The sequence below is a fragment of the Myotis nattereri genome (genome assembly GCF_964212035.1).
Source record: "Myotis nattereri genome assembly, chromosome: 14".
Taxonomy (NCBI): Eukaryota; Metazoa; Chordata; class Mammalia; order Chiroptera; family Vespertilionidae; genus Myotis; species Myotis nattereri.
The window spans coordinates 28,495,690-28,518,831 of record NC_138089.1 but is presented as its reverse complement, the minus strand read 5'-3'; the positions used below and the strand labels follow the sequence as shown (position 1 = coordinate 28,518,831).

The following is a 23,142-nucleotide window of genomic DNA, read 5'->3' as shown; positions in this document are numbered from 1 at the left end:
GGTGTCTGCTGTCTGTTCTGTCCCTTCCTCTGTGAGAAGAGCTTGAGGTCCAGAACTGCTCACAGGCACTGCTCTCCCGACTGGTGGGCTGATTATTTCTTTAACGTTTTCTTTCTCCACCAGATCTAACTTCCTGAGATCAGGAATTCTGTTTGATCCTCACATTGTACTCCCAGCAACTCGGAACAGGGCCTAGCACAGGGAGGAAGCCTCAATACATAAGTGACGAATGAATAAATGAATTAGGGAAATGCAATAATAAAGGGTAGGCTGATGGCTGCTTGTGGTCCCTTCCGTGGTAATGCCAGACGTGAAGCAGTAACGGCCTTTGCCCTTTTCCTAGCAGCAGACGAAAACCTGCCAGGTCAGAGAAGGAAGAAGGCGTTTCAATTCCAGGTAGGAAGAACGAACAGGTGTGTGATTCAGAGAGGCGGCCAGAAATCCGCTCAAATCTGCATTGCTTCGGGCCCTCTCCCCCCCAGAAAGAGGGGCCGAACCGGAGGAGCTCGGTTCCTGGAGCTCTGGCCGGGAGGGGTCCACCTACAGCAACCCAGCTCCACTCCGCGGCGAGCGCGTGGGTGGGCGCGCGGCCGGGGGGCGGGGCCACGCGGGGAGGGGGACGCTGTTCCCACCCCCTGCTGCGTGCGCGCGCCCGCCGCTGCCTCACGCGTGCGCCGCGCGGCCGGGGGCGGAGGTTGTGGGCGGCGACGCCGGGCGCACGCGCTCTCGCCTACTCGAGCCGCCTCGCGCTCCCGCGCAGGGACTGAAGCGGCGGTGGCGGCTGCAGCGGCGGCTGCGGCGGCTGAGCGGCTGAGGCGGCGTGGGGGGAGGGTCGGGAGGGGGGTTGGCTGGGGGGGATGGACCGGGCGCGGCGGCCGCAGCGGCAGGAGCCGGTGCCTGAACTCGAGCGACCGGGCTGGCGGAGACGCCGGCTGCTCCTCCCCTCCCTGCCGGTGAGTGAGCGCCCCCGCCCCGGACTGTGGTGGCGGCCGCGACCCCTCACGGCCACTTGGCGCCGGGTGAGAGGAGTCCGGGAAGCGTGGCCTGGCGGCGCTGCCGGCGCGGGCCAGGCCTCCCCTCACGGCCTGGCGCGCCCCGGACCCTCGGTCGCCCCCGTTCGGGGCTGAAGCCGGGCCTAGGACTGACCCCCAGCGTCCCGCCTGGCCTGCCTTCCCGGCTGGCCCCTCTGTCATTTTGACCCCGGATTTCTCTCGCCCCCCTCGTCTCGCCCCCTTCCCAGCGCCCATCTCCGGGGCTGGGGGAAGGGAGGGGCGTGTGGAGTCGGGCCGAGGCCCGAGGGACTGTGTGGGAGCTAAGCTCTGGTCGGGGGGGGGTCTGAGGTCCTGTGAGCCCTCGCTCGCCCTGGCGTCCCCAGAAGTTGGCCACTAGGGCTCAGCCGTTGCCACCTGAAACCAGTTCTGCACCTTTTGTTTTGCTTTCGAACTTGTCGTTTCAGGGGAGGAGGGAACCTGCTGTCCTGGGATCGGGAGCAGAGGTAGTGCCTGGTGGGCAGCCGGGCTGTCCGGGTTCGGAGTGCCTGTTATTAGCCCCTTTGGAAAGGAAAATGGGCGTGTCTTCCCCCGAAGGGCCAGAAACCAGTTTACAGCTTGCGACCCTCCCCCCCTCGGTTCCATCCCCCTTTTCAGCCTTAGCAAAGCTTTTCCAGCGGTTTGGTTCATTCCTTAGCAACATTGATGAAGAGGATGCCCCGGTGAGTCTGCAGCAGAGTTTCTTGAAGCAGCCCAGCCCCCTTGAGCTGTTGGCCAATCGCCCCCCGCCCCCCCTTTTTTGGCGACACCTTGCACAGTAGTCTTGGTAGATCCTCACCCAGTGCTTTTGTAGGCTGCCTTTTCAACCTGACTTGTCATAGAGCAGTGGTTCTCAACCTTGGCTGCACATCTGGGCCCAGAAGTCAGAATTTTAAAAAGATTCCCAGGTGATTCTAATGTGCAGCCAAGGTTGAGAACCACTGTCATAGAGGAAAGGAAGGTGAACACAGACACTAATCCAAAATGGATGCTCTCAAGTCAAAAGAGGTACCTGTACCATAAGCATCTCTATGAAAAGGTCTGAATTCCTAAATTAGTTAATTATTAAAAAAAAAAAAAGTCACCCAGGGCTTAAAAAGCAGGTAGCTGCTTTAAAATAAAATGCAACTTTGATTTATTTATGCTTTCTGACCAGTATTTTAAAATTTGGAAGTGATTGGTTAACTAAATCCTTGTCTTTGAAGTACCCGTGTATAGACATTGTTACAAAGACTGGAGGAAAGAACCTTATGAAAATGTTAGATGTTACAGAGAAGATTCCTTCAGGGGGTAGATACAGTTTTCCACTGTATATTAGAAGAGTGAGACTCCACTGGGTGAAAAAGGTGAAGGGATAAGAAGTACAAATTGGTAGTTACGAAATAGTTACAGGGGAGTAAAGTTCAGCATAGGGAATATAATCAATACTGTTGTAATAACTATGGTGTCAGGTGGATAATTGAATTATCAGGGGATCACTGTGTAAATTATATAATTGTTGAACTACTATGCTTGTATACCTGGAACTAAACCTATATAATAAAAGCCTAATATGCTAAGTGTCTGGTTGTTCAACCAATCAAAGCGTAATATGCTAATGATATGCTAAGGCCGCTCAACTGCTCACTATGACGTGCACTGACCACCAGGGGGCTGACGCTCCGACTGGTAGGCTAGCTTGCTGCTGGGGTCTGGGCGACTGGGACTGAGCCAGACAGGCTGGACACGCCCTGGAGCCCTCGAGGTCCCTCCCCGGCTGGCCAACCTCCCACGACCCTCCCTGGCCCCAATCGTGCACCAGTGGGGTCCCTCGGCCTGGCCTGTGCCCTCTTGCAATCTGGGACCCCTCGGGGGATGTTGTAGAGCGGTTTTGGCCCGATTCCTGCAGGCCAGGCTGAGGGACCCCTCACTGGTGCATAAATTCGTGCACCGGGCCTCTAGTATAAAATAATATTGAATGTCAACTGTAATTGAAAAATAAAATTTAAAAAAGTGAAACTTTGTGAGTAGGTGGTAGTTTTACTAGTTTCATGTAACAAAAGATGCCTATAGTTAAGATTTTAGCTTAACAATACCTTGTCCTCTACCAACAGAGTTAGCTTGTATTTTTTTGAAATCACACACCCACTCTCTGGCTAGTATGGAAAGATTAAAAAGCTGCTTCTGGTCTGTGGGTAGTAACCTTTTAATTTCTAAAGAGTTTTCAGCTGTTTACAGAGTAGATTGCTGATCAGCAGCATAGCAAAATTTTAGATCTTAAAAATTCATTAGTACGTAATCTAGATCTGTTATAATTATGAACATTTATTAAGATTTGGCATGGTATGGGTACCCTGTACTATGTGTCTGAAATGAGATTTCTCACTATTTGCATCTTAAGATAAACGGAAGTACAGTCAGCTGACAGAACGTTGTGACACTTTGAAGTAGTAGAGAGAATCTTTTATGAGCACACACACACAAACTACAGTTTGATGAAGAACCCAGTGATCTGGAGGAGTTGGTGACCACCGTTACTCTAAGCCAGTGGTCGGCAAACTGCGGCCCCTTGAGTGTGGCTTTTCCACAAGATACCACGTGCGGGCGTGCACGTACAGTGTGATTGAAACTTTGTGGCCACACTTAATGGGCCAGAGAGCCGCATGTGGCTTGTGCGCAGTTTGCTGACCACTGCTCTAAGTTGCTTTGTACAAGAATATTTCTCCTTTTATGTAAGAGTTTTTTATGCCTGTCTTCCATGTACAAAACCTGTCCTGGCTGAGGACTTAAGTTTAAACTCGATGTGGCATTTATGTATCGCTCATTAATCATAAAATACTTACTGAGCTCTTAATTTGTTCCAGGATTTCTTCTAAGGACTGGGCTACAGTGAGGTATCAAAGCAGACAATGTCCTGCCCTCATTGAGCTTTATTCTGTGTATGTCAGAATGAGGATTACAATAAGCAAATAGACAAGATAATTTCAGATAATGCTAAAAATCAGCGATTAGCAAACTTTTTCTGTAAAGGGCCAGAAAGTAAATATTTATGGGCTATATGGTCTCTGTTGTAGCTACTCAACTCTGTTATTTTAGTGTAGAAATGGTCACAGACAGTACATAGACAAACTTGTCTGTCCTACTTAAACTTGGGACACTGAAATTTGAATTTCATATAATTTTCCCATGTCACAAAATATTCCTTTTGATTTTTTTTTCAACCATTTAAAAATGTAAAAAACATTCTTACCTCATAGGCCATACAAAATCTTGGGGCAAACTGGATTTGGCCTGTGGGCTGTAATCTGACCCTTTGTAGAAAAAGTTTCCTGCCCTGGCCAGTGTGGCTCAGTTGGTTGAGTGTTGTCCTGTGCACTGAAAGGTCGCCAGTTTGATTTCTGGTCAAGGCAACATACCCAGTTTGTGGGTTTGATCCCTGGGGTTCGTACAGGAATCAACCAATTGATGTTCCTCCCATCGATGTTTCTCTCTCCCTCTTCTTTCTGAAATCAATAAAAATATATATTTTTAAAAAAGAAAGAAAAAGTTTTCTCCTCACTAAGGTGAAGATATTTGATGCAAGAGTTCTCCTAGCAGATAAAACAAAGTGCAAAGATCTGCAGGTGGAAATGAGCTTCTCCTATGTTCCCCTGCATTGAAGTTCTCCACATACCATGTCATTCTTGCCTTTGTGTCTTTTTTCATTGTGTTCTTAACTAAGTTGTTCTCTTCCTGTCAGATTTTTAAAGTCCACACGTTATAGAATCTAAGACTTGGAAGAGATCTTAAATCTTAATTTCATACCCAATTGCTTTCCTAAAATGTTCTCAGTGATTTTTTAGCCTGTTTGAACACCTTTTATGACAGAAAATTCATTACGTTGAGGTAGCCTATGCTATTTTCAGATGGCTCTAACTGTTAGAGTGTTCTTCATGTTGTAATAGGATTCGTCCTTCCCCTCCTTTCCATGGTGCTGCCTTACATGGAGTAAGCCTGCACTGGGATTGTACCTCACTCCCAGGATTCCGTTCTAATGTCACTGCATGAGACAAAAATCACATAAGATGAAAGCTATAGTTGAAAATTCCTTACATTGTATAGTGTGCATGTTTTTGTATACTGTATATAATTGTATGTCATTCTTATGCATGCTACAGACTGAGAGCCACTGAGCTTGACTGCAGGAAGAAGCAAGAGGAAATAAATTATTATATAGATATGTAGGCCTTCAAACATTTTTGCTTTTTAAAACAGCTGTCAAATCACTATCAGAGTGGGGGAGGGTAGATAATTCTAATGTGTTCCTGCTTCCTTGCAGGGTTTATTTTATTGTATTTTTACATTAAGCCTTTATTACATTAATGTTTATAGATATATTATGAATATTAAATGAGATAATATGCGAGGAAGCATCTGGCACATGGTTAATAAATGTAGGATTTGAATCTAAATTTTTGCTTCATTGGGCTCATATTCACACTGTCCTTTGAAAAGTTGTAGAGAAGAACTAGGCCACCTGCTTCCTGTCTTTCCAAATAGGCATTTCCTGTTGTGGCTCTACTGAACATCTGCCACTCTCTATGTCCTAGACTAGAGTGTTGGTCACATTTTACCAGAGGTCAGCTAGTAAGTTAAATGGGTATATGATCTCTCAGTTCTGCTACATGACCCTTCAAATATTTGAACACTGCTATTATGTATCTTAAGTCTTCACTTTACTCAGGGCTCATTTCTTTTTCTTTGTTTTGTTAATTCTCACCCAAGGATATTTTTTTCCCCATTGATCTTTCCTTTTTTTTTCTTTTTAAAATATATTTTTATTGTTTTCAAGAGGAAGGGAGAGGGAGAGAGAGATAGAAACATCAATGATGAGAGAGAATCATTGATCGGCTGCCTTATGCACGCCTCCTACTGGGGATCAAGCCCCCAACCCCAGCATGTGCCCTTGACCAGAATCAAACCCGGGACCCTTCAGTCTGAAGGCCGACGCTCTATCCACTGAGCCAAACCAGCTAGGGCTGATTTATAAAAACACACATTATTATTGATTTCAGAGAGGAAGGGAGAGGGAGAGAGAGATAGTAACATCAATGATGAGAGACAATCATTGATCGGCTGCCTCCTACATGCCCCTCACTGGGGCTCGAGCCCGCAACCCAGCATGTGCCCTGACCGGGAATCAAACAGTGATCTCCTGGTTCTTATGTTGATGCTCAACCACTGAGCCACGCTGGCCAGGCCTGACTTTCCTTGATTTTAATGGCATTGGTAATTTTGAAAATAACTGATCAGGCATTTTTGTACAATGTCCTTCAATTGGGATTTGTCTGATGTTTTTCTATGGGGTAGATTGATATAATGGGATTTAGAAAGGAAGACCACAGAGTTAAAGTGTCATTCTTATCACATATCACGAGTACATATTATTAATACGACTTATCAGTGTTAATGTTAACCTTGATCACCTAGGTCAGGGGTGGGCAACCCCTGGCATGCGTGCCAAACATGGCACGCCAGTAACTTTTGCTGACACATGAAACCCTCTCATAATCTTCCACTTACAATTTTTTTCTTAATATTGACTTTTTTATTTTTCAGATAAATTCAGTATAGGTGCATCTTAGATAAATAAATAATTTTACATAAGTTATCTTAAAGACCATAGACATGGCTGACTTTGAAATGCAAGTTGATTGAATTTCAGAGTAGCTCAATTTGGAAGCAGAAATTTATTGACCTTAGAGTTGACTTGGAAAGCATTGAAAAAAAAGCGATTAGAGACAAGAGTACCAGAGAGAAGTGTCGAAAATGAACTATTGAGGACTTGGAATGCCATTCCAGAAAATTTTTTCTGTTTAAAAAACTTTGCAACAGCGTTACTCTCCATGTTTTCATCCACATATGCTTGTGAATCTTTGTTCTCAGTGATGAATTTTGTTAAGTCTCATAATAGGAGTAGCCTGATGGATGAAAGTAGTAGCTCGTGCATCTCTGAAGGTCACGAAATATAAACCTGATGTAAAATCTCTGTCATCAGTGACGCAGCAGCAAAAGTCCCACTGATTATATCAAACAGAGTCATAAAGTTTTCTGTCGGACTATCAGTGTACATGTATTCATTAAAAAATAAATGTGCTTTTCATCATCATTTACTGTGTTTTTGTGGCTCGAATGAATTTTATTATTTCTTCAAGGTTCTTCACATACGTACACCTTAAGAGATATCAAGTAGGCATAACATGTTCTCAAAAAATTAGGGTGGGCACGCAGAAGAATTTTGAGTCTTGGCACGCACTCACAAAAAGGTTGCCCACCCCTGACCTAGGTTGAGGTAATGCTTGTTTTCTTCACTGTAATGTTACCCTTTTGTTCTTCCCTTTCTGTACTCTAGAACAGGGGTCCTCAAACTTTTTAAACAGGGGGCCAGTTCACTATCCCTCAGACCGTTGGAGAGCCGGACTATAGTTTAAAAAAAAAACTATGAACAAATTCCATCACACTGTCACAGAGATGGTGGTGCCCATAGCCACAAGATGGTGGCGCCCAGTCCCCTCAGCCCCGCCGGAGTTCCCCAGTCCTTTCAGCCTCGCCGGGGGTGGCAGGCACGCAGTGCGGCTGGACCCGCCCCCAGATGCCCAGGGCCGCTCGAGGCTCAGGCAACCAGAGCCGGCCAAGGCTTGCGCTGCCGGCAGTGGCAGCAGCAGAGGTGTGATGGGGGTGTCGCCTTCCCCTGATCGCCAGGTCGCCTCCCGCCCCTGAGGGCTCCAGGACTGTGAGAGGGGGCAGGCTGGGCTGAGGGACCCCCCCCCCCCCCTCCAGTTGCACCGGGCCTTTAGTATCTATAAATTTCTTTGCTCAAATTGTTCCAGCTTTGGTTATTGGGAGCTTTTTCAGTTGGCTCCTGTCTGTCTTTCCTTTGACATACTCTTATGATAGTATGTGGGCACTTTTCTGACAACATAAAATGTTTCAAGCTCATCCTTTATGTATCATGCTCTAATCCTATAATTGATCATTTTTTCAAGGAGCCTAGTTCCTTTTATTGGAAACTAGTAGCCTGGTGCACGAAATTCGTGCACATTGAAAGGGAATTAATTAGAGGAACGTAATTTGGACTCACTATCTAATATCAATAATATGTGAGCATGAGGCAGTCCGCGTTTGCCAAATAAATGGAATTTACAGATATCATTTAAAAGAGCATCCAGCTTAATATTAAAAACTCTGGCTACCAAGTCAGGTCTGTTTTCAACTTTTTGCCAGCGTTGTAAGTTGTTTGCAATATCTGCCCATTTGGGGTTGACCCAAATGGTTATGAATAAATCGGGCTTGCCATACTTTGTTACAATTGCCATAGCATCCTGATATTGCTGCTGCATATTTCTGGGACTACCCTCAGAAGATGATGGAAGTATTATCATTTTACCAATTAGCACATTGTCCTTTTCAGAACTAGAGTTGAGATAATCCATCAAACCACTCACTATATTTTTCAACTCTCAACTTAGATTGGTTTGCTTTGATGAAATTTATCTGATTGGCCTCCATTTTTGAATACGAATCCACGATAAATTGTTGAGTTAATTTTCCTGCATTTAAAATAGGAGTGAATGTGTCCCGCACAGAGAGATGAAATCCATATACTGCATTTGTGTGACTCATGTCCTTACATTTTGCCTAGTATTATTGTTGATCACACTGTTGTCTATGAGTCTTAATGCAATATCTGTTCTCCAGCCTTTTTCACCATGTGGAAAAAGAATAGGATACATCATCACATCTAATGTAGGAACAGGATCTTGATTTGTTTCATTTTAGTGCTGCGGCCGCCGTTGCCTTCTGGGGTGCTTGACACCTGCGTATACAAATTAACTGCCATCTTTGTCAGATAATTTGCATAGTCACTTGGATTGGCTGGTGGGCGTGGCTGGTGGGTGTGGCTGGTGGAGGTGGCTTGAGCGTAGCTTGAGCATAGCAGAGGGGTGGCTAATTTACATGTTTCTCTTTTATTGTATAGGATGGTATCAGAAACTATGGTCTGGGTGCTAAGTGTGCTAGTTGCAACTAGAGTATTGTTGCTTCTAGGCCCTCTGAGTGAGTTAGCAAAGAGATATATGTGTATATATTAACCTATGTGTACACATATATCTATAAATAGTTCTGTATGTAACCATTTGTCTCTATAGTAAGCTAAACATGAATTCATACTGATGTGTCCAATTCTAATTCCTTAACACATTGATCATTCTAGCATCCTCCATTTTACCAGCAAGAAATTTGGCCATTCATTTGCTTAATTCTTAAATTCCACTATAGATCATATACATGGTTTTAGAATGGTTAGTATGTGCCCCTGTGGGAAACAACTATATTAACGAGAGTACAGTGCTTGTGGATCCTTCTTTTTTGCTTTAGTCTTATAGACTCTGCTCATTTCCTAGGTTGGCACTATATTCTTCCACCTCCTTTGTGAAGTTGTGTCACATTTGCAGTACATTTAGATTGTTTCATCACATTCTGCATTCTTTGCGGAGATCCCTTTACTTCTTAAATTATTATTTAAAATTTTGCATACATTGTTTATTCTTTGTGCTTTAAAATTATATGGGTTTTGACAAACTTCGTTTAAAAAATATTTTTATTGATTTTTTAGGGAGAGAGAGGAAGAGAGAGAAACATCAATTGGCTGTCTTCTGCAGGCCCCCTACTGGGGATCGAGCTGGCAACCTCAGCATGTGCCCTGACCAGGAATCGAACCAGCAACCTTTTGGTGTACAGGACAACTCTCAACCAACTGAGCCACACCAACCAGGGATACAAACTTTTAATATATTCACTATTACAGTATCATATGGAATAGTTTCACTGCTCTAAAAAGTTTGTGCCTCACCTATTTAACTCCCCCCATGCCAGCCCCTGGCAACCACTGATCTGTCTACCATCTATATAGTATTGCCTTTTCCACAATATCAAATTTTATATTATTTTTAAATTTATTGATTTTAGAGAGAGAGAGGAAGAGAGAGAAACATCACTTTGTTGTTCCACTTATTCATGTATTCACTTTCTTTTTTTGTTAATATTTTTTCCTTTGATTTTATTTTTTAAATAGTGGAAAGGAGGGAAACAGAGAGGGAGATAGAGAGAAAGAGAGAGAGACATCAATATGAGAGCGAGACATCAATTGGTTGCCTTCCGTACGTGCCTCAATTGGGGCCAGGGATCAAACCTGCCATCCAGATATATGCCCTTGGCTAGGAATCAAACCCGAGACCCTTCGGTGCACAGGCCAATGGTCTAATCACTGGCCACGTCAGCCAGGGCCACTGGTTATTTCTTGTATGTGTGTGTCCTGACCGGGGATCAAACCCACAACCTTGGCATATCAGGGTGATGTTCTAACCAACTGATCTAGCTGGCCAGGGCCCAGAATATTAAATTTTCAAAAGTATTTTTGAATGATTTTAGTGAATACAGCAATTTTTAAGTAGTAGGAGATACAGGTATTAATTCGATAACTAACACTTGGAAACATTTTTTTTTGTATTGAGGTAAAATTCACATAACACAAAATTCTTTGAAATATACAGTTTAGAGGCTTTTAGCTCATTCACAGTCTTGTGCAACCACTACCACCATCTAATTGCAGAACATTTTCATCACTCCTAAAAGAAACCCTAGCAATTCCTAGTCTGATTTTTGTTCTATGAATTTACCTATTCTGGACATTTCATTTAAATGGGGAGACATAATATATGGTCTTTGTTTCTGGCTTTTTTTACATAATATTTTTAAGGTTCCTCCATGTTGTAGCATGTTTCAGTACTTAATTCCTTTCTTATGGGTGAATAATAACCCATTGCGTAGTTACACCACATTTTGTTCGTTTATACATTCTTCAGTTGATGGACATTTGAATTGTTTTCACTTTTTGGCTATTATGAATAATGCTGCTATGAACATTCGCATAACAGTTTTTAAAAAATATGTTTTTTATTGATTTCAAAGAGAAGAAGGGAGAGGGAGAGCGGGATAGAAACATCAGTGATAAGAGAGAATCATTAATTGGCTGCCTTCTGCACACCCCCCCACTGGGGATCGAGCCCGCAACTGGGGCATGTGCCCTGACCAGAATTGAACTATGGTTCGATTGGTTGATGTTCAACCACCGAGCCACCCTGACCGGGCTGGTGTATCGGTTTTTGTTGAGCATATGTTTTAAAATGCTCTTGTATTTTCTTTTTTTTAAAAATCCTCATCAAGGATATTTTTTCATTGATTTTTTTAGAGAGAGGGAAAGACAAAGAGAAACATCAATGTGAGAGAAACACATTGATTAGTTGCTTCATGCACATGCCCTGGCCAGGGCCGGGAGCCTGCAACTGAGTTACGTGCCCTTCACCGAATGGAACCTGGGACCCTTCAGTCCGAAAGCCGATGTGCTATCCACTGAGTCAAACCGGCTAGGGTACGAATGTATTTTCTTTTTGAAAAGTTTTATTTTATGTTGAAAGTTCTCCAGTGGCTTATTTGGGGTAAAGTGCTGAGAGAATGCTACTCTGTCTTGGCATAGTATTCATCAGTGAATACTGAAATCACATAATTTTCCTGTTGTCATTATGGAGTAAAGAATTTTGATCCAGATGGGGTAATAGTAGGTAGCCTTCCCCTAGAATTCTGTTAGAGAAATATCTTGAATTACGTTGTGTACCATTCAGTTATCCTTGTGAGAGTAGCAAGTAGTCTTTCACTGTGAAGTTGAATTATACCATTTGCTTGTGGTCTTAAGGAATATCTGAGTGTCTGAATTATGTTAGTATTATGTATTCAGAGGAATAGTAGGCAGGATTCCCATTCTGTAATCTATTTGGCATCATTGATGTTATAGGGGTTTTATTCTTACCACATTCCCTCTGAGATTTGGACTATAATAGAGTAGCATTAAATATTTGTGTTTTCTTATTTTGGCACCCGACCCTGAAGCTTTGTTTTGCAGTTATTGCTCTAACACCTTTGCCTTGATAGATTCCTTTTAGAATTGGCAAAAGTTTTCTTGTTTTGCAAGTTTGGGGTAACCTGACCCAATCCATTGAAACCTAATGTTTTTCAGACTTTTTGAAAGCAAGGAATAGTCTTTGCTGTCTTTATAGCTTACTTCTAAGTGACTTTGGGATTCCCTGGAGGCAACGGAAAATATGTTATATATTAACCACCATCAAACTTTATCCCAAGGAACTTTACTGTAGGCAAGCCCTTTAAAAGGGTTTGTGTAATGAACACTGGGCTGGAACCAAGAAGATCTCTGTTACTGAACAAATAATTTATACCTGGTTTTTCTTTTTGTTTTTGTTTTTGTATTTCTTTTTATAAAAAGATAATATTGACTCTAATTTATAAGAATGTTGTGATGGGAAATCTCTTCTAGTAAGGTACTTCTTTTTTTTTTTTTTTTTTTTTTTTAAGTTTGGTTCAGTGGATAGAGCGTTGGCCTGCAGATTGAAGGGTCCCAGGTTCAGTTCTGATCAAGGGCATGTACCTTAGTTGCGGGCACATCCCCAGTTGGGGGTGTGTAGGATGCAGCTGATCGATGTTTCTCTCTTATCAATGTTTCTAACCCTCTATCCCTCTCCCTTCCTCTCTGTAAAAAAAATCAGTAAAATATATTAAAAAAAAAAAGACAAGGCATTTGGGAAGATATATGTATTATGGAAATTCTTGTTAGTGCTTTTTTTTCTTTATTTTAATAATGTAAATGAATCTGCTTGTCAGGTACAGTTTGTGTGTTTACATTTTCAGTGCTCATCAGTTTTCCGTATAGTTCCAGATTTCTACATGGTACATTTTCCTTCTGAATGAAGGACTTCTTTTAACATTTTGTGTAGAACAGGTTTGCTGGTGATAAATCCTTTCAGCTTTTGTATGTCTGAAGAAGTCTTTAATTTGTCTTGATTTATAGAAGCTATTTTTACTGGTTATAGAATTCTAAGTTGACAGTATTTTTCTTTCAGTTTTTTGTCTTATTGTCCTATTGTTTCCAATGAGAAGTTCACTGTCATTCTTATCTTTGTCTCTCTGTACATATGTGTGGTTGTTTTCTTCTGGCTGTGTTTTATTTTTCTTTCGATTTATAAAAATTCTGTTAAACATACAATATAAAATCATCTTGACCATTTTTAAGTGTACTGATCAGTGGTATTAAGTACATTCATGTAATTGTGCAGCCATCATAACCATCTATCCTTAGAACTCTTTGCATGTTGCAGAACTGAAATTCTATTTCTATTAAACAATAACTTCCCATTTCCCCTGCCATCCAGCCCCTGGTAATCACCATTCCACTTTCTGGCTCTATGAATTTGACTCCTCTAGGTATCTCATATAAGTGGAATCATACAGTATTTGTCTTTTAGTGACTGGCTTGTTTCACTTAATAGATGTTAAGGTTCATTCATGTAGCATATGCCATTTCCTTTTTTTTTTTAATTAAATTTTTATTGTTCAGATTATTACATTAGTTACTCTTTTTCCCCACCATAACTCCCCTCCACCCAGTTCCCACCCCACCCTCCGCCCTCACTCCCCACCTACTGTCCTCATCCATAGGTGCATGATTATTGTCCAGTCTCTTCCCTCACCCCCACAACCCTTCCCCCCCCCAAGAATAGTCAGTCCATTCTCTTTCTATGTCCCTGATTCTATTACAGTCACCAGTTCATACTGTTCATCAGATTATTTATTCACTTGATTTTTAGATTCACTTGTTGATAGATGTGTATTTGTTGTTCATAATTTGTATCTTTACCTTTTTCTTCTTCTTCCTCTTCTTAAAGGATACCCTTCAGCATTTCATACAATACTGGTTTGGTGGTGATGAACTCCTTTATCTTTTTCTTATCTGTGAAGCTCTTTATCTGGCCTTCACTACTGAATGATAGCTTTGCTGGATAAAGTAGTCTTGGTTGTAGGTTCTTGGTATTCATCACTTTGAATATTTCTTGCCACTCCCTTCTGGCCTGCAAAGTTTCTGTTGAGAAATCAGCTGATAGTCGTATGGGTACTCCCTTGTAGGTAACTGATTTTCTTTCTCTTGCTGCTTTTAGGATTCTCTCTTTGTCTTTTGCTTTTGGCATTTTAATTATGATGTGTCTTGGTGTGGTCTTCTTTGGATTCCTTTTGTTTGGGGTTCTCTGCGCTTCCTGGACTTGGAAATCTATTTCTTTCACCAGGTAGGGGAAGTTTTCTGTCATTATTTCTTCAAATAGGTTTACAGTATCTTGCTCTCTCTCATCTTCTGGCACCCCTATAATTCGGATGTTGGTACGCTTGAAGCTGTCCCAGAGGCTCCTTACACTATCTTCGTATTTTTGGATTCTTTTTTCATTTTGCTTTTCTGGTTGGGTGTTTTTTGCTTCTTCGCATTTCAAATCTTTGACTTGATTCTTGCGACCCTCTAGTCTGCTGTTGGGAGTCTGTATAATATTCTTTATTTCAGTCAGTGTATGCTTAATTTCTAGTTGGTTCTTTATCACAACATCGAGGGTTTCACCAGTCTTCTTGAGGATCTCACTACATTTATCGGCGGTCTCACCAGTCTTTTCGAGGGCCTTATTAAATTTATCGGCGGCTTCTAGACAGTTCTTTAAAGACCTTAAAAGTGTGGTTTTGAACTCTATATCCAGCAGTTTGCTTTCCTCCAATTCTGTTGTTTGTGACTTGTTCTTTGTCTCGGCATTTTTTATGCTTCGCTGTGTCGATAGAGTGCCTTTCTGTGCTAAGTTCCCAATTACCTGAGGTAGACACTCTTGGTGCACCCCCTTGTGGGCTCTGTGCACAGTCTTGTTGTAGTTAAGCCTTGATTGTTGTAGTTATCACTGGGAGGAATTGACCTCCAGGCCAATTGGCTGTGAGAATCAGCTGTGTCTGCAGTGGGAGAACTTCTGTGCTGGAGACACCCCTCTGGGGCTAGACTTGCTTCGATGGGGCTTTGGTGCTCACTGAGTCTGCCCCCTGAGTGTGTCTTTTATGGTTCCATGGAGCTGCGAACTGGATGGTCCCACTCTGACCTCTGAGCTTCCTGGCTCCTGGATCTCTAGGGAGATGCTAAGCTAGCCTTTGCCTGAGGCTATCCAGCAAAAGTCTCCCTGCAGGGCTTGGGCGGGGTGGGGCGGGGCGGGTCCCACAGGATCAACAGGGTGGGTTAGCAATTATGGCTGCTCTCAGTCTTGCCCTCAGAGGCTCTGCTTCTCAGTGTCCCAGTAATTGCTGCAAGCCCCATGGAGAGAAAGCTGCCCTAGGGTTCTGAGCGATGCCAGATAGTCCCGCTTCTCCCGTATGAGTCTGGGTCCCTAGAGACTCGCCCGGAACTGGAGCTCAGAGCCTGAGACTCCCTTCCGATTGAAAACAACAACCGCGCCCTCAGCTGCCAGCCCGCTCCGCATGCACTCCGCACCTTAGTATTTTACTTCAGCACTGCGCCTCCTCTGAGTCTCGGTATGTTTTTCTCTTTCCTCCTAGTTGTAGAACTTCCACTCAGACAGCCTTTGTGTGGTTCTGGATGATGTCTGTTCCGTCTTTTAGTTGTATTTTTGAAGTGGTTGTTCGAGGCAGCAAACTCCGGGGTTTACCTATGCCGCCATCTTGGTTTCTCTCACCATTTCCTTTTTAAGGCTGAGTAATATTACATTGTATGTATAGACCATATTTTGCTTATCCATGCATCTGTTGATGGACATTTGGCTTGTTTCCACATTCTAGCTATTGTGAATAATGCTGCTGTAAACATAGGTGTACAAATATATCTTATTCTTTTTTTTTTTTTTTTTTTTTACTTTTTTTCAAATATATCTTATTCTGCTTTCAATTCTTTTAGCTATATATCCAGAAGTGGAATTGCTGGATTATATGGTAATTCTAGATTTAAATTTTGAGGAACCACCATGTTGTTTTCCCCAGTAGCTGTACAATTTTACATTTCCACCAACAGTGCAGAAGGGTTCCAATTTCTCCATCTTCTTGCCAACATTATTAGTTATTTTTTAATTAGTAGCCATCTTTATGAGTATGAGGTTGATACCTCATTGTGGTTTTGACTTGCATTTCTTTAATAAATAGTTATGTCGAGTATCTTTCATGTGCTAATTGACCATTCATGTATCTTCTTCGGATAAATATCTATTCTTTTGCCCATCTTGAGTTGAGTTGTTTGTTTTTTTGTGGTTGAGTTATAGGACTCTTCATATTCTGGATAATAATTACTTATAAGAAATATGATTTGCAAATATTTTCTCCTATTCTGTATTTTTCTGGCTGCTTTTAAGATTGTTTTTCTTATCTCTGGCTTTAAGCAATTTGATTTTGATTACTCCTTGGTTTAAGTTTCTCCAGGTTTTTGTGCTTTGTGTTTGTTGAGCTTGCTGGCTCTATGGGTTTATAGTTTTCATCAAATTTGGAAAAATTTTGGATATTATTTTTTCAAATCCTGCCCCCCTCTCTTTAAGATTCTAATTACACATTAGCTCCTTTAGGTTGTCCCATAGCTCGCTGATGTTCTACTCTTTTTTTCTCAGACTGCTTATATTTCAGATTTCATTTTTGATAGTTTCTATTCTTATGTTTTACATTCACTAATATTTTAGTCTGCATTGTCTTATCTGCTATTAATCCCATTCATTGTATTTCATTTCAATCCACTATATACAGTGTTAGGCAAAAGTAGGTTTACATAGTTGTGAGTATGTGAAAGAGTTTACTCTTACATTATTATTAATTATTTCCCATATACTAGGTGTACCGGTTAATAATGTGGATTTTTTTTTTCAATATAATGTGCTGACTTTATGAATACATTTAAGAGGATAAACAGTCCTTTCAATGCAGAGGAAAAGAACAGACATTGCTCTAGCACATAATGCGGATTTTTTTCAATAGATGGAGTTACACATATGTTGATATATATGCAATTTGATATGTATGCAATTTTGTTGTATTGACAATAAACTTCAAAACTTCATATGTCAAATTTGCTAAAGATGTTAACATCATAGATATTTTTACACTTAAAAATGTCAAATTTTGTGCCAAAAAAAGACATTTGTGGGAAGTTATAATTCATTACTTTATTTTGAAGAAAAGTGCTGCTGAATACTTCAGGAAGCTTATGGTGAACATGCTCCATCTCAAGATACTTGTGAACGCTGGTTTAAATGCTGTAAAAGTGATGATTTCGATGTGAAAGACAAAGAACGTCCAGGTCAACCGAAAAAGCTTGAAGACCAACAATGACAAGCATTATTGGATGAAGATGCGTGTCAAACTCAAAAACAACTTGCAGAAAGAGTAAACGTTGCCCAGCAAACAATTTCTGATCGTTTACAAGCAATGGGAAAGACTTTAAAGGAAAATGGGTGCCACATCAACTGAAGAAAAGACAAATGGAAAACTGAAAAGTCATCAGTAAAATGTTGCTTCAACGGCACGAAAGAAAGTCGTTTTTGCATCGAATTGTGACTGGTGATGAAAACTGGATTTATTTTGAGAATCCCAAATGCACAAAATCATGGGTTGATCCAGGTCAACTATCAACATTGACTGCAAGGCCAAATTGCTTTGGAAAGAAGACAATGCTCTGCGTTTGGTGGGGTCAGGAAGGTGTGGTGTATTATGAGCTTCTAAAACCAGGTGAAACCGTTAATACTGTTCGCTACCAACAACAAATCATCAGTTTGAACCATGCTTTGATCGTGTAATGACCAGAATGTTCTGGAAGACAGGGCAAAGTAATTCTGCTTCATGATAACGCATCATCACACACTTCAAAACCAGTTAAAGACACGTTAAAAGATCTTGTCTGGGAAATATTAACCCACCCGCTGTATTCACCAGACTTTGTTCCTTCAGATTACCACTTGTTCTGATCGATGGCATGCGCACTTTCTGAGCAGCACTTCAAAACGTACAAAGAAGTGGAAAATTGGGTCTCTGAATGGTTTGCCTCGAAACAAGAAAAGTTCTATTGGGACGGTATCCACAAATTACCTGAAAGATGGGGAAATGTGTAGCTAGTGATGGACATTACTTTGAATAAAGCACTTTTGATACTTCTCTTGAAATTATCGTGTTTTCTTGATTACAAAATCTGCATTATTAACTGGTACATCTAGTGAAAAACTGTAAACCTACTTTTGCCTCACTTCGTATTCTATAATTTGTAGTTTGATGGAAATGCAGTGCTTTGGCAGTAATCAAGAAGTATTGCCTAATTTGCTGCAAAAATATAACAGATACCTGCGCTAGCTGGTTTGGCTCAGTGGATAGAGTGTTGGCCTGCAGACTGAAGGGTCCTAGGTTCAATTCCGGTCAAGGGCACATGCCCGGGTTGCAGGCTCGATCCCCTGTAGGAGCATGCAGGAGGCAGCCAATCAATGATTCTCATCATTGATGTTTCTCTCTCTCTCCCCGTCTCCCTTCCTCTCTGAAATCAATAAAAATATATTTTAAAAATCTATATGACAGATTCCTAAGTCTGTAAGATATCTAACAAGGGTACAGAAAACCACCTGATGTGTGTCAAATTAACTTTGATTTCCCTTCCTTTCCACATTACCTTTGTTTTTCTGCCAGACCTACATATATATGTTTTTTGCATGATTATTCTATATATTCTGCTGATATAGACATCTTCATTAGTTATACAGTATTTTATTTTTTTCTTTATTATTTATTTACTTATTTTATCTTTAATGTTGAAAGTACAGATGTCCCCTTTATTTTTTGTTGTTCTATTTTTATTTTTCCCATTGACCCCCTCCACCTCACACCCGCCCCTCCCAAGTCGTCACCACACTATTCTCTGTGTCCATGGGCTATGCACATATGCATATAAGTTCCCCAGTTAATCCCCCTCTCCTTCAATATCATATTTGTTTTATAAGAGTGCTTGGTCTTTTTGCAAGACTACCTAATATTATTTGTCTGTGTTTGGTTGTATGATATGATCATCATATCTATATCTATATCTATATCTATATCTATATCTATATCTATATCTATATATATATATATATATATATATATATATATATATGGCTAAGCGTCTATCTGACCAACCGTCCAACCGGTAGCTATGACACGCAATGACCACCAGGGGGCAGATGCTTCAACCAGTAGCTATGATACGCACTGATCACCAGGGGACAGACGCTCAACGCAGGAGCTGCTGAGCTGCGGTGAACTGCCCTCTTGCAATCCGGGATCCCTCAGGGGATGTTGGAGAGCCAGTTTGGGCCTGATCCCTGCAGGCCAGGCTGAGGGACCCCACCTGCCAGAGGGACCTTGCTCACTTGGCAGATGCCCTTTGAGCCACGGCGCTGCCCCAGGTGTGGCCAACAGGAAGGGACCACAGGAGGTTGGTTCCAGGGCGTGTCTGGCTCGTCTTACCCAGTCCCGCCCCGCCAGCCACCTTCTAATTAATTTCCTTTCAATTTGCATGAATCCGTGCACCAGGTCACTAGTCTTACTATAAAAAACATGAAATAGAGAACTGGATCACCTTTGTTGTTGTTTTTTTTTTACATTTTATTTATTGATTAGAGGGGGTGGGGGGAGTGAGAGAAACATCGATTTGTTGTACCACTTATTTATGCATTCATTGGTTGCTTCTTGTATGTGACCTGACTGGAGATCGAATCTGGAACCTTGGCTTATTGGGACTACACTCTAACCAGCTGAAATACCTGGCCAGGACTGAAGTGTACTTTTGATTGCTGCTGTCTTTGATAACCCCATTGTCAGTTGGCTCACCCACTTGTATTTACCTCCACTTGATCTTTTAATATTCATTAATACCAACTTGAAAAATGTTGAGACTAATGAGTGGTAATTGTTTGCCAGCCACTCATTTGCATTCAGTATTATTTCTTTTTCCTTCTCTTACTCCTTTGTCCCAGCAGGTATTACTCTCTTCAGAAGACACAACTGCAGTTAGCACTTTCTTCAGATGCTGATACTTGGTAAACAGCTGTTCTTGATCACAAGATTTAGAAGATAGTCTCCATCCTCCCAGATTGGATCTCTTTTCATGTGGATCTTCTATTTCTATGTCTTTTAAAAAAATAACCTTTTTGGGAACATTTTGGATTACAACGTTTCATCCTCATCTATGCAAAGAAAGGAAAGCTGTTGTGCTGGGATTTTGAGGAGGTATGTCTTTTTTCTTTTTTGCAAAATTGCATCACTTAGGCAGTCAGAGCACTATAAAATGATGATATAACCTTGACTTTCCTCTTTAGAACTCAGTTCTCAATTCGCTGGTTTCATCTACCTTTCTATTCTCCCTTTTTTCTAGCAATTGTCATAGCTTAGTAAGAACTTCCTTCTTGTGCAGTATAACAACTAATTCCTTAAATTCTTCCTAAATGTCATTGGACTCTGGGTTAGACTTATGCTAGTAAGTGACAGGAAGCAGTTTGAATTCTTATTCCTCAAGTTGAGATTGTGACTTTTTTGAACTGAATTTGTTTCCATTCTGCATAGACACTGAATGGCTTGGGAAAGCTTAGTATCTTCAGCATAATGTATGGCTATGTGATTTTATAGTCTGGTTTAATATCATTTGCAAGAGGCGGTATAGTAGCATAGAAATCAAGAGACTTCATTCCCAGTTTTGACATTATTATGTCATGCTTTGAGGGTTAAAGTATGTTTTCTCACCTCTAGGCTTTTTGTTATTTGCTTTACACAGACCTCAAAGGATTGTTGAGGATCAGATGAGAACATTTGTGTGGAAGACTATTTTGTTGATATAAAGCAGTGGTTTTCAACAGGTGTGCTGCAAGAATTTTTAAAACAAGCAATACCTAACTACTCAGGGGCACTGACCTCTTTTCCCTTAGATTGTCAATGAAAAAATGACAATAGCTAACACAACAATAGCCATCCAGTGTGAATGCCCTGTCTTGAACTATAAATATATAGGTCATACAATAGAGTTGCATCTATTGGCCATATTGCATAATAAGGTTATGTCTGATTGGTTAATTCTTGGTACCAGAAATCTTTATATACAAACTAGAGTTCTGGTGCATGAAATTTGTGCACGGGTAGGTTCCCTAGGCCTGGATGGTGATCAGGGCTGATCTGTCGGGCAACCGGCAGGGTGATCGGGGGTCCTTGCTGGCACTCACCTTGGCCGGCCTGGTGCCACCTGCTTGCTGGCCCTGCCCCCTACCCCCTGCCACCGCCGCCGGTTGCCTCCCTCTGCAGGGCAGCCAGCGGGGCGATCAGGGGGCCCCCTCTGGCACCTGCCTTGGCCGTCCTGGGGCCTGCAGGCTGGGGGCAGCTTCTGCGTTGAGCGTCTGCCCCTGCATTGAGCATCTGCCCCCTGGTGGTCATTGTGCATCATAGTGATTCCACTGTTGGTCAATTTGCATATTAGAGTTTTATTATATAGGATATAGGCACCTGATTTTTTAAAAAGTCACTTTGGAGCAAAACGGGTAGGTAATTACTATTATTCCTTTTTGGAAACTAATCAAAATTATGTCTATTTTTCAGGCATGCGGGAGACAACCAATTATGTGTCTCTCTCACATTGATGTTTCTCTCTGTCTCTCCCCCTCTCTTCCACTCTCTCTAAAAATCAATGGAGCCCTAACCGGTTTGGCTCAATGGATAGAGCGTCAGCCTGCGGACTCAGTGGTCCCAGGTTCGATTCCGGTCAAGTGCATGTACCTTGGTTGTGGGCACAACACCAGTAGGGAGTGTGCAGGAGGCAGCTGATCAATGTTTCTAACTCTATTCCTCTCCCTTCCTCTCTGTAAAAAAATCAATAAAATATATTTTTTAAAAAATCAATGGAAAAATATCCTTGGGTGAGGATTAACAAAATAAATAAATAAATTAATTAATTTTTAAAAAGTTGATTTATTTTATGTGATACTGAGAAAATGTAAGTTTGAATGGTAAGGGACCATTTTATACAGTCTTATCAGATACTGTTTTGAAGAGAGACCTTATTTGTTTATTGTTTTATGCATTTAAAAATATTGAGTGGTACTGTGTTCTGAGCACTGGGAAAGAAAACTGACAAAAATACTGTCTTCTTAGAGCTTATCCTATATAATAAAAGCCTAATATGCAAGTCAACCGAATGGCAGAATGACTGGTGGAACGACCGGTTGCTATGACACGCACTGACTACCAGGGGGCAGACGCTCAACACAGGAGCTGCCCCCAGCCCGCAGGCCCCGACGGGCAGTGGCAGGGTCTGGGGCCGGCGAGTCGGCGGTGCCAGGCCAGCCAAAGCGGATGCCAGTAGGGGTCCCCCCAACACCCTGCCAGTTGCCCCTCAGAGGGAGGTGGGAGATGGGTGGCGGGGCTGGCGAGTGGGCGATGCCATGCCAACCAAGGTGGGTCCCAGCAGGGGCCCCCCGATTGCTCCACCAGTCACCCCACAGAGGGAGGCGACCAGTGGCAGCAGTGGCAGCGGGGGCAGGGATGGCGAGTGGGCAGCTCCAGGCCAGACAAGGTGGATGCCAGAGGGGGCCCCCCGATCGCCTTGCCAGTCGCTCTACAGATCAACCCTGATCGTTGGTCAGGCCTAGGGACCCTACCCGTGCATGAATTTTGTGTACTGGGTCTCTGGTATCTTACCTAATAATAGACAAACATGGCAATTGACCATACCTTTGCTATGCTTCCCATTGGCTAATCAGCGAGATATGCAAATTAACTGCCAACAAAGATGGTGGCCGGCAGCCATGGAGTTGGAATGAGCAGGAGGCTTGCTTGCTCCAATGATGGAGGAAGCCAAGGTTCCCCGCCTGCCGCGGCTGGCTCTAAACTACACTCAAAGCAACAAAGTTTCAATTATAGAAGGTAAATAAACCCCAGATATGTGCTTTCAGCCGGCCGTGGCCACGGAGCTGGAGCCCAGGAGGCTTTCCCTCCCACCCGCCCTGGCCAGCTCTGAGCTCCACACAGGCAACAAAGTTTCTTTTTTTTTTTTTTAATTAAATCTTTATTGTTCAGGTTATTACAGTTGTTCCTCTTTCTTCCCCCCCATAGCTCCCCTCCACCTGGTTCCCACCCCATCCTCTAGTCTGCTGTTGGAACTCTGTATATTATTCTTTATTTCAGT

The 23,142-nt window shown here is 42.2% G+C and overlaps 1 protein-coding gene across 2 annotated transcripts in view; it reads left to right on the top strand.

Annotated features, from left to right (window-relative positions):
- The first annotated feature begins 761 nt into the window (after positions 1–761).
- TMCC1 (transmembrane and coiled-coil domain family 1) overlaps positions 762–23,142 on the top strand; it is a 164,027-nt gene continuing 141,646 nt past the window's right edge. The window contains exons 1-2 of one of the 2 annotated variants that reach the window (XM_081105661.1): positions 762–953; positions 19,955–20,204. The gene's annotated coding sequence lies outside the window, so the exon portion shown is untranslated. The remainder of the gene's footprint in view (positions 954–19,954; positions 20,205–23,142) is intronic. The other variant, XM_081105665.1, reaches the window with a different exon arrangement.